Source organism: Sinocyclocheilus grahami, unplaced genomic scaffold, assembly GCF_001515645.1.
Source record: "Sinocyclocheilus grahami isolate Dianchi unplaced genomic scaffold, SAMN03320097.WGS_v1.1 scaffold279.1, whole genome shotgun sequence".
Classification (NCBI taxonomy): Eukaryota; Metazoa; Chordata; class Actinopteri; order Cypriniformes; family Cyprinidae; genus Sinocyclocheilus; species Sinocyclocheilus grahami.
In genome coordinates, this window is record NW_015505458.1 from 1576111 (window position 1) to 1589102 (window position 12992).

The 12992-nt window shown below is 36.4% G+C and overlaps 1 protein-coding gene across 7 annotated transcripts in view; it reads left to right on the forward strand.

Moving 5' to 3' along the window:
* Positions 1-12992, forward strand: part of tenm2a (teneurin transmembrane protein 2a) — a 309718-nt gene that overhangs the window by 207579 nt on the left and 89147 nt on the right. The window lies entirely within an intron of this gene.

Genomic DNA, 12992 nt, shown 5'->3' on the forward strand with positions numbered 1-12992 from the left:
AAAATTGTATGTATCCAGATCTGATATTTCTTTTCAGACTTTTCAGTCACTTTTGCTAGCTACCACATCGGTTATAGTACAGTGTTGTTATTGTTAACTAAACTGTTAAAATTGTTTTTGTTAATTCAAACAAAGCTGAGATTCAAATAAAATAGAAATATTAGATGAAAACTAAATGAAAATTAGATTATTATTTTTGCAACTAACTGAAATAAGCTGAAGTACTAAAATGTTTAAAACCAAAATTGAATTAACTATAAATTAGTTATATTACAATTCAATAGATTTTTTAATTTTTGTTGTTAAATAAATGAAAATAAAATCAAAATCTAACTGAAATAAGTTGAAGTGCTAAATTATTCAAATAAAATTGACAGAAACATAAATGAAAGTTAAATTAAAATATTTTAAAAATAAAAATGACAAAAGTACATAAACTAAAATTCAAATAAAAACAAAAATAAAAGCTAATTAAAATACGAACAAATACTGTAATAATATTTGTACAAATACTGTCATATATAAATTATACTCAAATAGCATTTTAATGACGCAAACTTACTGTTGGATGTGGATCAGGCTTGTAAAAAAACATCGGATTTCATAACTGAAACTTTTTTCCTTGGTTCACACTGTAAAAAACGAAATTGGTGTAACTTGGAAGGGTTTGGAGGGATTGCTGCTGTCTTAACAAGGTCTGTATGAATGGCCCACAACATGGAAGAGATTGGGTTTATCGTTTGTTATTTTGTCATGTTGCACCCGGTTAGGACATAGAGTTAGTTTTTGTTTCTAAAAAAGTTCATTTTGTTATAGGAATAGATTATATTTATGACTAGTGAAGCTCAAGGTGACAACAAATGGATATGAAATCAAGCAGCATTGGTTTCCCACAAGGGTGCAACATAGGAAGCACTTATGTTATGGTGACTTATTACACTTTCACAGTCTGTGTAGAACCTCACTATAACAGGTCAGACAGCTGTGCTCATTCAGAGTAATTAATGCTCCGTACGCTGCACAGTCCTCCAAACTTTTGCCCCGCGTCCAAATCTGCGATCCAGGGGATATATTTAGCAGAGAGGAGGAAAAAAAAGTTGTTAATGTAATTTCTGCTGGAATATAATCTATTGTTAATGGCATTAGCCTCTCCTTTGATCTGCTATAAATCTTTATTACGTCTGATCAGGGGCCCGAGTTCAGAAGCAACGCGATTATAAACCTTTTAAAATGACATTACATCATGCCTCTAATTGGTTTACTGTTTGCTGCAGCAACATCAATCATTTGCAGACTAACCACGCTGTAAATAAATTCACTCCAACACTGCCAGCTCCACGGCTCTAGAACGACGCGGCAGAAGGATTATGGATGAGAAAAGATCAAACATTCGAGAGGGGAAATCACAGTGTCTCTCAGTGCAGACAAGGTGACCACTAATAGCTTTATTGGGCCTGTTCGTATTCTCGTTTTTTCTTCTGAGCTGCCATAAAATTTGCATTTGCTGAAAGGAAATTGCAAAACGAGATTTTTTCTTAAGAATCTAAGAATATAATCTCTGATTAGTATTGGAAATATGTTACCATCTACACAACAGAACAGCGACAATAGCGATGATGATGTGGTGGTGGAAATAATAGTACAATTATTAGTTCTTTTGTTCTTTCATCACGTTGGTACTATATTAAATTCTTGAATATAGATGCCCTAATCAAGCTGCAATTTTAATTTGGGAGAAAATATCTGTATATTTCTATATTCTAATCAGCTCTATAAGACACTTTTTTCCACTTTGACAAATGCCATTCATTGTTTTTGTAATGTCTTTATCGTATTTGGAAAAAATAACTACTTTGAATATCAGATTCTTGCAAATAAGTATTCATATTTCATATTCTTTGCAAGTTTGTCGTATAGTTTGCATTTCCTTGATCTGATGACACATTCAGCTCTGAGGAGTTTCAAAGCTCGCAATTAGCCTGAAAATGAAGCACTAAATAATTGGCTTATTATCATGTTGCCTTGAGCTTGGATTTTGTGTACAAGTCTGAGAATGTTTAGTTTCAGCGTGTGTGTGTTTTACATCTTGGGGTGTTGGATTGAGATTGGAAATGTGTGTTTTCGTGAGACTAAGTCCAATTAAATGTCCTGTGAGCTTGTTGAGGGTGATTGCTGTGCAGGAATTGAAATGTCTGGCCAAGTGCTCGGAGTAGATGTTTTTGAGTCTGGTAAGTGTGTTTATTACCGGTTGGTTTTGAATTTAAACACATAAAAGCTTCAGAATTTGTTAGAGCGGAGTGTATCTCTATATTTCTGCTTAGTGTTTATTGCGGGTCTGTGCTCCAGTGGGTTATATTGCACAGCTGGACTGCGTCTCTGCCAGTGGGTAGCGCTGACACTGGTGGCATGCACACGGTGCCACAGTCATTACTTCAGCTATTGCAGCTGTCATCGAGGCTCTGTGACTGGCAGCCTGGCTGTGTTAAAGAGAGCTCTCTTAGAAATGCGGTGAAATGCCTCCTTTTCAACATAAATGCTTGTAAAAATGAAGACGTAGAATGTTTGGAAGCACTTTCTTTTAAATAAATATACTACCATCCAAAAGTTTGGATTTGGTAAGATTTAAAAAAAATTATTAACAATAATTTTGTGAAATATTCAAATTTAGAATAACTGTTTTCAATTGTAAAATGTAATTTATTCCTGTGATGGCAAAGCTGAATTTTCTTCAGTGTCACATGATCCTTCCGAAATCATTCTAATGTGTTGATTTGCTGCTCAAGTAACATTTCTGCTTATTATCAATGATGAAATCAGTCATGCTGCCCCCTAAAAAAGTCTGCAGATTCCATTAATTTGGTTTGTTGAAATTGTGATTCATGGCCTGTATATTTGAAAAAACATTGAAGCTGATTTGTGGCTTTAGGTGTCTTTCCAAAGAGAGCTCCTGGAAAGAGCCGCTGTGTGTGTGTGTGCGCGTGTTTTTGTGACAAATGAGGACCTACATTTGTATAATGACAAAGGTATGACATAGGTATTACAAGGAGAAGGTGACTTTTCAGGACATTGCCCCATGTCCCCACTTTTCAAAACGCTTATAATTCACACAGAATGGAGTGTATTGAAAATCTGAAATAGCACAACGTTTCCTGTGAGGGGTAGGTTTAGGGGTAGGGTTGGTGTAGGGCAATAGAATATACAGTCTGTACAGTATAAAAACCATTACGCCTATGGGATATCCCCACTTTTCACAGAAACAAACCTGTGTGTGTGTGTGTGTAGGAAGCACTTGTGTTTGCATCTCTTTCCATTTATTATAAATGGAGAGTGTCTGCTAGCTATTTTTAGCAACTTCCAAACTCACATACTCCTGCCAGTGAAATCAGCCGTAGATCCTAATGCAATGAATTTTTAATCACCGTGTGCTTTGAAGAAATTCTGTTGAAACAATTTAGTTTGGACTGGATGCCCCCTTAAAGCTAATGATATGCTGTTTTGCAGTAGTAATTAAAGACTGTTGCATAATTGTTTTTTCTTTTTTCAGTTATTGTTTTTGTATAAGGGTATTTAAGCTTTTGTGTTCAGAACAGAGGGCCGTGTGTGTTTGTGTGTGGGTGGGTTTTAGAGTGGGGTTTCAAAAGCCTGTTTATTTTCAGGCTGATTTGATGACTCTTCTCTCAGACTGTTATTATTGCTCATTACAGGAGGGGATTGGGCCAAAGAAGCTGAATGTGAGGGAAATATTTCGTTCGGAGCCCAGCGTACAGCTTGCATTTACTTCTGTTACCACCAACCAAGCTGCGTTTTAATTAAACCTCAGAATAAACGTCCATGAGTTCAACAGCATGACCTCCAGCCCAGCTGCTGTCCCTTCACTCTGAGGGAGCAGGTATCTGTAAGTGTCTTTGTGAGGGAGGAGAGATTGTACTGAAAAGGGGTTCATTCAGTGAACCTGTTGAAAGAAGATTAACCAATTAATATGAGCGATCATTTTGGAGAAATTGTGAAAACAATTTAGTTTAGACTTGACAGTGCCTTTTAAAGCTAGTTAAATTTTATGCGGTGGTAATTAAGGATGTGTTGTTGCACAAGTTTTATTATTATTGTTATTATTTATTCATTTAGTTATTGTTTTTGTATTAGGATGTCAGTGAGAGGGACAGAATGTTTTAAAAGGTGGTGAAGAAAAATAGCATAGGGAAGTCTATTCATTTTAGCTATTCAGTTTTTTTGAGAGTCACTTTGAGTGATCGTTCTGAGGAAACTGTGGAAGCTATTTAGTTTAGACTTGACACCCACGTTTAAAAGCTAATTTTATTCTGTTTGCAGTGGTAATTAAGGGTCTACTATTGCATAATTGCTTTTTTATAATTATTGTTTTTATATTAGCATGTGTGTGCTCTGATGAAGAACACAATAATGAAAACCTACAGTAGGGAAAAGAAAATAATGCCCTAAGATCTTTATTAAAAATACTGCAAAAACCTCTAGATCTTCCTTAGCAAAAATAAAATTTGAGGGTTAACAGTTTTTTTTTTAAATTAGGTTACAAAGATTGTATCAAATTATGGTTCCAATATGTTTCACTCTTATGATCAAGTGATTTGCAAATGCTTTGCAAGTCAGTTCGAACCAGTTCAAAGAAATTAACTCACAAATGGGACTGCTAAAGATGGCAAGACACAGACTTTACAAAGCCGTTTGAATTTGTGTACGATTCTTTAGGCCAGTGGCTGCTCTTGTGAGAGTCTCTGAAAGAAAGCAGAAGTCCTGACGCCTACTGCTCCTCTTGGCTGCGGCTGCTGTGCGGGCATCCTTCCTCAGCATCCTACACTTGCACTGAACCACAGAAAATATCAATAAACATTTTTACTGAGGCTGGGCCTGGAAAACAAACATGGTGGCTTTCTGTTCCCACTGCCAGTGGGCCTCCGGAGTTCTACTGTGAAACTAATGCAGTGTACTGAAAGCCAATTCCATCCTGCTCAGCGCCGCCGCTCTGCTCTGCCCAGCACAGGCACGGTCCCAGAAAGAGCAGGGGGTGGGTTTAAGTGCTAACCTCAGGCACGCCGGGCTGTGTGTGGGGATCTGCTTTTAGTAAGAGCGAGCTGAACCATGTAGGTTTGGATCTGTGTCAAGCTAGATGACCTCCACGCTGCGCTATTGAGACTGGCACAAAACTCCACTATGCTTTCAGTGTTTTCAGACACACACACATAGTCCTCAGTGCTTTGGTACATAAGTTGTAGGGGGTGTACATGTTTCCAGTGTGCGTGTAGTAGTGAACTAATGCAGAGCTCTCTTAGCCCGAGCACATGTGAGTATGTTGGCACGCAACCGTGAGTACTGTCAGATCACATTTCTGTGTGTGAGTAAAAGTTGGATGTGTGTTTTGTGCATTTGGAAGCAAAATGTCTACTATCAGTCTTCCTTTATAAATTATGTATCTATTGATTGGCTCATCCGTGCCTGAAAGTTTTATTGTTCTATTTGCTAGGAGCTATTAATGATGTTGTCATATCAGATTTTTTGCTGGAATGTTGAGTGCAGAATAACACACTTTAGTTGCAAATTAAGTGAAAGTGCAAAGAAGTGAAGGTGAAGTGACGTGTGGCCAAGTATGGTGTCCCATACTCGGAATTTGTGCTCTGCATTTAACCTATCCAAGTGCACACACACAGCAGTGAACACACACACACACGTGCAAATTTATAACAGCTAAGGGGCATTCACTCTTAAAAATAAAGGTGCTAAAAAGGTTCTCCACAGCTATGCCATAGAAGAACCGTTTTTGGTTCCACAAAGGACCCTTCAGACAAAGGTTCTTTAAAGAACCATCTCTTTCTTACCTTTTTATAATCTGAAGAACCTTCTTTTCACCACAAAGAAGCCTTTGGGTTCTTCTGATGTTAAAGGTTCTTTATGGAACCATTTAGACAAAAAAAGGTTCTTCTATGGCATCGTGAAGCACCTTTATTTTTAAGAGTGTTGTTAGGCACGACGCGGAGCGTTAAAACAAAGCAAATAAAATGTAATGATATTAATAAAAAATATTATTTTCCGCCAAACAATGTAGTTCCTCAGAAACAGTTGTGGTTGTCAAGCAACACAAAGAAGCAGCAACATACACACTACCGCAGGTGTATGTTTGTAGAGTAATTTGCAACAGCTTTGAACGTGGCTCAACCAATCAGAATCAAGGACAGCTATCCATTTCATAAGATGCTTTTTGTAGCCAGATGATGCAGTTCTGGCATCTACCAGCAGGTGCTAACTGGACCATGCCAAACCCTGATTGTAAAATGTATCCTATTTCTAGGTGATTATGTGCCGAAATGACCTTCATCTTCCATTTTATTGCTGTCCTTTACAGCATACGTGAACAGGCAGCTATACTCAACCGTCCTTCTGCTGGGATGTGCTGTATATTGCGCCGTCTAGCCTCGCTGCAATCTGCCGAGAGTTAAATCTCGGCACTCTCAGTGGTGAGAGAAAACCACCGTGTTATCAGTGAAAATGGTGGGATGGGTTGGTTGTATAAGAGTAGAAGATCTCCATGGCTGTTTCCTAATTACATTCTTTTATTTATTCACAAGCGTTTTCCACTAAAATCAGAGTCTCTTTTACCTCCTGTGGTCCAGGGCCTCTCTCCGATCTCCTTTTTCATCCCAAATTGACGTTTATGTTCTCACTCCTATGGTTTCTGCCGCTAATGTCCAGCGGTTTATTTCAATTTGTGTTGGTGTCTGTGTGCTGTTGTTGGTTTAACTGTAGCCAAACAGGGGGATTGGATTTTAGCTTTATCCTCCTTTATGTGTCCTTGGTACATAACTGTCTGATAGTTTGTGCAGATGTCTCAATTGTATAGTCTCATCTCATTTTTAGTGCAGTTTCCAGAATAATACATGTGCATCAGTCAGTCTGTTTATAATAGGCATCAATTAGTTTCATTAAAAAATTCATGGACAAAGAACCTCGATTTTCCTCTAAAGTAAACCTTCAATTAGTCATTCTTAAAATAAGTATGCTAGGCTGCATAAATCTGTCAGTGTCCTAGAGTAAAGGAGACATCGAGAGTGAAAAGGACAGCGATTACTGTGCGCTGCGGGTGTGAATTTTTACCCTCGCACATACACACACAGAGCCTCGACACAGCCATTTCATAGTCGACGTGGGATAAAAGTTGATGATGCGTGCAGAGGTTTACGAAGGAAGAATGCTTCTTCATGAATATGAAAACAACCTTTTCATCAGTCTAGGAAGGGCTGACAGGGGAGCCTACAGTGTTTCGTCTCGACCACAAGTGGCTTTTGTATTTGTTGTTTTCTCCAGCTTTGGGCAAACAACTTTTTCTCGTTTTTTTTTTTTTTTTTTTAAGCCAGTTGTGCATGTAAAAGCACAAAGGCATTTGTATAAAAAAAAAATCAGTGAAATGCTTTTATTTAATCATGAATATATATTAAAAAAAAATGTACTGACACAAAAGTAGACGCTCTATTGAGCTTGTGCATGATATCTTATCTCTGATTCATAAAAATGTCCTCTTGACAACTGGGAGTATTTTGAACCATAATTTATCTTGTTCAGTAGTGCTGTGTTTAATGTTTTGTCACAGTAAACAAACAATAGAGCAAACTCAATAAATTGATCGTCATTTATCTATCTATGTTGGCTTAAGAGTAGTGGTCGACCGATATATATTGCCAAGGCCGATATATCGGCCGATATTTGGCATTTTTCAAATATCGGCATTGGCCGATAAATTTTTCTGCTTGGCCGATGTGTTCGAGGCGGGACTGTTATTTTGACGGCGCTGAGAACGACTCACATTCTCTCTCTTGTTTACTGTCGTTGTTAACAGTGCTGTCTAATATGGATAGAAGTCTGTTTAATAATCAGATAGAATGGTTAAACAAAGGAATTAATGTATACAAAAAGTATTCTAACGATTGCTTTTATATTATTAGTAATAGAAAGGCAGACATTATAATACTTTCTCGTTTGCTGTCAGCATTAAGCAAATACGCATTAATATAATTTAAACAAATCTTTGAATGACTAATTTCACAAACCTTACGAACTTAGTCGAATCCAGCTGTGAGATCTTGTGAAGTGTGCATTTTTATCCAGCATGATCGCGTGTTCTCTGTGTGACGGTCGGTCTGTGTGAATTGAATGCTTTAAACTTTAAACTCGTGATTTCAAATTATGCTGCACTTTATGCATTTGCCCACTGTCATATTCATGTCATTTTCTCTTTGTGCTGTATGTAAAATGAGTGTTACCCTGGCTTTATTTGAAAAAATATGATTCTCAATGCACACAAACTTCCCAGAATACTGAGTGCCCTGTTGGTTACAGTGTTTACTTCCTTTTTGATTATATTTTTATTAAATATTTATTTATTTGTGAAAAATACTTTATCATCTAAAGTATAAGTATGTTTATTTTACACATTTATTTTTTTAATCCATTGTCAAATTATTTCAAATTTCTTAAATATTAATTCAAATTTAAAACAAATTATATCGGCTTTATATCGGCCATCGGCCCCCCTGCTTTCCAAGATATCGGCATCGGCTGTCAAAAAACCAATATCGGTCGACCGCTACTTAAGAGTAAGTGTAATTATCTTACTTGTCATTACATTCACTTTAATTATCTTTAGAGATGCTGGAGGCAGTGAAAAGCTGTGTTGTATACAATACTTTTCAAAAGTTTGGGGTCAGTAAGATATACAGTATATCAGATATAAAGAAATTAATTAAATTCATATTTGTGCATAATATATAAAGAAATGGATACCTTTATTCAGCAAGGTTAAAGACATGCATAATGTTATTTAAAAAATTCAAATAAATGCTGTACTTCAGACTTTATTCATCAAAGAATCACCTTTATTTGACCCTCTAACTCTAACACTTTATATTCTATTTTAATTCTACTTTATATTTATCTTCTTTTTTTTTTTTCTTTTTTTTTTAAATAACAAAAAACAAACAAACACTAGCTTTCTATTTTTTCTATTCTATCTACTTGTTTTTCTTTGTGTGTGTGTGTATGTGTATATATGTGTGTGTGTATATATAATGTTTGCACTTATATATTGTTGCTCTTTTGTTAGTTTTGACTGCTTTTATTGTCCTCATTTGTAAGTCGCTTTGGATAAAAGCGTCTGCTAAATGTAAATGTAAAGAATCCTGAAAAGCACATCACAGAATGATTTCTGAAGGATTATGTGACACTGAAGACTGAAGTAATGATGCTAAAAATTCAGCTTTGCATCACAGGAATACATTTCAAATAAATATATACAAAAATTAAACAGTCCTTTTACATTGTAAATAATATTTGGTGTGATATCTGTTTGTAGTGTATTTTTGATCAAATAAATGCAGTCTTAGCATAAGATATTCCTTTCAAAAATATTAAATAATCATGCCAACCCCACACTTTTGAATTGCAGTATGTGTTTATTAATGATATTATAGAGTGCTCACACAGAAGCTACTACTGAACAGCACCTGAGCTACAGTATTTGTTTAGTTTAGCAAGTTACCCCCCAAACTTCCCAACAGGTATTCAGAGTTTTAATTATTTTGCTGTCCTTAAATGTTTCTGTGCATGTATATTTATGTGTGTGTGTGACCGTGGGTTTGTGTACACATCCTCAGGAGGGTGTTTGAGTGTGTATTGGCAGATGCTAAATGTCTCTCTGGGGTTAAGAGGTCACCCCCCCATCCCTCCACATTGAACATCTGTACACTGCCCTTTCTCACCCTGCACCTGGGCCCAAAATCAGGCTACGTCTTCCAGATTCACTGTTATAGCAGCATGCTGACGAGGACTTTTACTCCAGCCACAGGGATCATGCCTCTAGAGAAGAAGAGGCATTCATCTTGTGGCCCCAGACAGCCATACATAGTGTTACAAAACAAAAGTACCCTTAAACAGAAGTTAACAATGTCCAGACCTATTTCCAGCACACCTATAGAGCTAATGAGAGACAGCAACTAAACTTTACTTCACCTTAGCACTGCAGAATCACCTTTATAGTTATATTCTGCAAACTTGGAAGAAACAGAATGTAAGAGAGAGTGGGGTAAGATGTGTGGGGGATAAATTGCATCACCCCCTTAATCTAGAAAGTGCCATTTTGGAAGTTTCCATAGTTTTCATGTCCGAGTAAGTGTTCTATGTGGCAGGTAAAGTTAAATTTGTTAAGTTCTAAAAGTATATATGATACTTGTGATACTGCCAGTGTATAAATCAATTAAATGATTCAAACATGAATATTAAATAAAATGCAAATATCATAATCTGGAATGCAGGAAATATTCTATTCAAAATAATGAAAATCTTCAAAATCTAATCATTTTTATCGTGTTTTCCTATGAAAGCCCTTAAAAAAAATACTTTGGAAAATCACAATTAAGACAAAAAAAATTGTATTTATAATATAAAAAAGTCAAAATTGGCATGTCTAAATTATCAGATAAAAAGTCTAAATTATGACATAGTTATAATTATGAGATTAAAAAGGTCAATTATCTACCAAAGCATGTTTGTTTATTGTATATACTTGCGTATTATTTCAGTTAATCTGAATATGTATTATTATCATTACATGATGCATTTAATTTGTATCTCATGTCTCAATTATTTTATCCTTGCCTAGGGGTTATTTAAAGGGATAGTTCACCCCCCCAAAAAATTATGTCCTCATTTACTCACCCCCCATGTCGTTATGAGACATTTTCACAATATATTTCCTTACTCAGTGCTCACTGATTACAGTCAGAGTCTAAGTCATCAGAGCGTGTCACCCCTAGATAAAGCCATGGGACCGCTGAGCTCAGATCAGTCCTCAGTGATCTTTAGACAGGGGGTCAGACCCCATCACCCACCCCACTGTGCCTGAGCGCCATGATCTCTCCCAATTCCCAGCACTCAGGGACCGACTTTACACTTATTCCATGTTTGATCCAGCAGTGGTGCCATTGTAATACGGCGAGAAACAGCAGATTACATGGCCAGGCCAGCACTGATCCACTCTTACACACACGCTTGATCTGTTTTCCTTTGGTTGGATTTAGTTTGTAAGAACAAACTCTTGCCGTTGTGTTTGTCAATAGACTTCGTTCATGGATTTAATCCCCCGCACATACACGTCCTTCTCTCGTAGTCCTTGGCACATGCACGGTCTTGTGTTTAAAAAGAAAAGAAGAGGATAAGAGGAGAGAGAGCGCAAGAGACTTTTTACTGTCGCAGATTTAGCGTCTCGCAGAGCAAACACTTGCTAAACAGAGGCCAAGCGAACAGAAAACACAAAAGTCTTTGGTTACATCGTTACATCGAATAGAAGCTTGCTACAAATCTTATTTCCTGTGTACAAAATAAGAAATTAATCTTATCGCATAGCCAAAGGGCAGTCTATTTAGATTTGAGAGTGAGCAGTTATATTTAATAATTCTTTTGTTTGAAATTAAACCCAGGGCCTGGAAAATTATTATAATATTTATGTATTATTTTTTATTATTTATTAAAATTTTTAAAGTTAACTGTTAGCCATTTGCAAAATTACACTATAAATAAGTTTACCATAGTGCTACCATTTTTTTTACCCTAACCCTTTTTCTTTAGGAGTACTATGGTATACATAGTAAGCATGGCCGTACCCAGGGGGGGTGATGGGGGTTGGTGTTAAAGAATTGTGCTATAATAACCCCTACAAATACAACTCATTATATACACTATAAACACTTTAAAGGAGACAGACATGTAGATGTTTGTAGAATATGTTTTCTCTGTTTTGGAGGGATGATTATTTTTAAATCATACCATTTATTGCATCAAAAAGTTAATACTTTACTATATTTAAGGGTGGATAATTTTATCAGTTTATTGCAACAATACATAACTACAATAAGTTTGTCTAGTGCTCTTATGAAAGTTTATATCATGATTTGTGAAAATTTAACTATACTGAATGACGTAGCATAGACTTCTTCATGGCTAGTTTTTGTGTATTTCATTCTGTAACCTACTTGTTCTACAGATCTGTGTGTACTAGTGTTAAGTGCTACTGTTTTTGACAGCGTTGATAACGTTTATGACAGATAATATCATGATAATTTTTCCGTTTCCCTTACCGAATGTCGTATCCTGTCAGCAAAAGCCTGACCATGGGCTTTTTTGATTGCTTTCAGTTTAAGTGCCGGCGATGCAGTGTTGCCAGATATTGATACTAAAACAAACCAAAAAAATAATAAATAAACCGAAATTATTTCCAATCTTTTGCAAATAAGATAAGATAAAGATATCGCTGACTCTAAACTGCAGCTTCCTACTTATATATTAACTTTCTCAAGTGTTAAATTAAGTGGGAAAGGAAAGTCCAAAAATGCTTATAATAGCTGGATCTGGCAACACGGAGAGTGCGCCCACGCCCTCACTCACAACTCTCTCAAGCATTGTTCACTCCGTCAGCGTCTCGCAGCAATCATGACTCTAAACTGCAGCTTCCTACTTATATATTAACTTTCTCAAGTGTTAAATTAAGTGGGAAAGGAAAGTCCAAAAATGCTTATAATAGCTGGATCTGCCCACGCCCTCACTCACAACTCTCTCAAGCATTGTTCACTCCGTCAGCGTCTCGCAGCAATCATTTTCATAACAGGGACGCTAAGCATTCTTGCAAACTGTCTAAACTGAATTATACATGTCATGCAGGCTTTCATATGAGGAGTTTAAAGGGATAGTTCACCCAAAAATGAAAATTAGATGTTTATCTGCTTACCCCCAGGACATCCAAGATGTAGGTGACTTTGTTTCTTCAGTAGAACACATATGATGATTTTTAACTTTAACTGTTGCAGTCTATCAGTCGTATAATGCATGGCAATGGTAACAAAATCTATGAGAGTAAAAAAAACATGCACAGACAAATCCAAATTAAACCCTGCGGCTCGTGACGACACATTGATGTCCTA